This window comes from Penaeus monodon, chromosome 34, assembly GCF_015228065.2.
Source record: "Penaeus monodon isolate SGIC_2016 chromosome 34, NSTDA_Pmon_1, whole genome shotgun sequence".
NCBI lineage: Eukaryota > Metazoa > Arthropoda > Malacostraca > Decapoda > Penaeidae > Penaeus > Penaeus monodon.
The window spans coordinates 31251461-31251745 of record NC_051419.1 but is presented as its reverse complement, the minus strand read 5'-3'; the positions used below and the strand labels follow the sequence as shown (position 1 = coordinate 31251745).

The 285-nt window shown below is 35.4% G+C and overlaps 1 protein-coding gene across 1 annotated transcript in view; it reads right to left on the bottom strand.

Annotated features, from left to right (window-relative positions):
* Positions 1-285, bottom strand: part of LOC119594718 (serine/threonine-protein phosphatase 6 regulatory subunit 3-A-like) — a gene marked incomplete in the record, with an annotated part of 49082 nt that overhangs the window by 30821 nt on the left and 17976 nt on the right.

The window sequence follows — 285 nt, the reverse complement described above, 5'->3', positions numbered from 1 at the left end:
AATGTGTGTGCATTTGCGTGTTTTTTACATGCATTGCTGGAAGAATCGGCATATTTGCATCCATGCAATAAAAATAATGATGTAATAAGCTTGCAAATAACTATAAAATGTGACAAAACACATATACACAGACAACTGAACCATTAAGAAAATCAGCCCATGAAATCAGTTTCACCCAAACATACTTTATAAGACTTTTCAAAAACACTAGTGGCCAGTCCACAGAGTAAATTTTCACCTAAGGAACTCATTTAGTGCCATGGATTCACAATGCCCTTAGGTCAC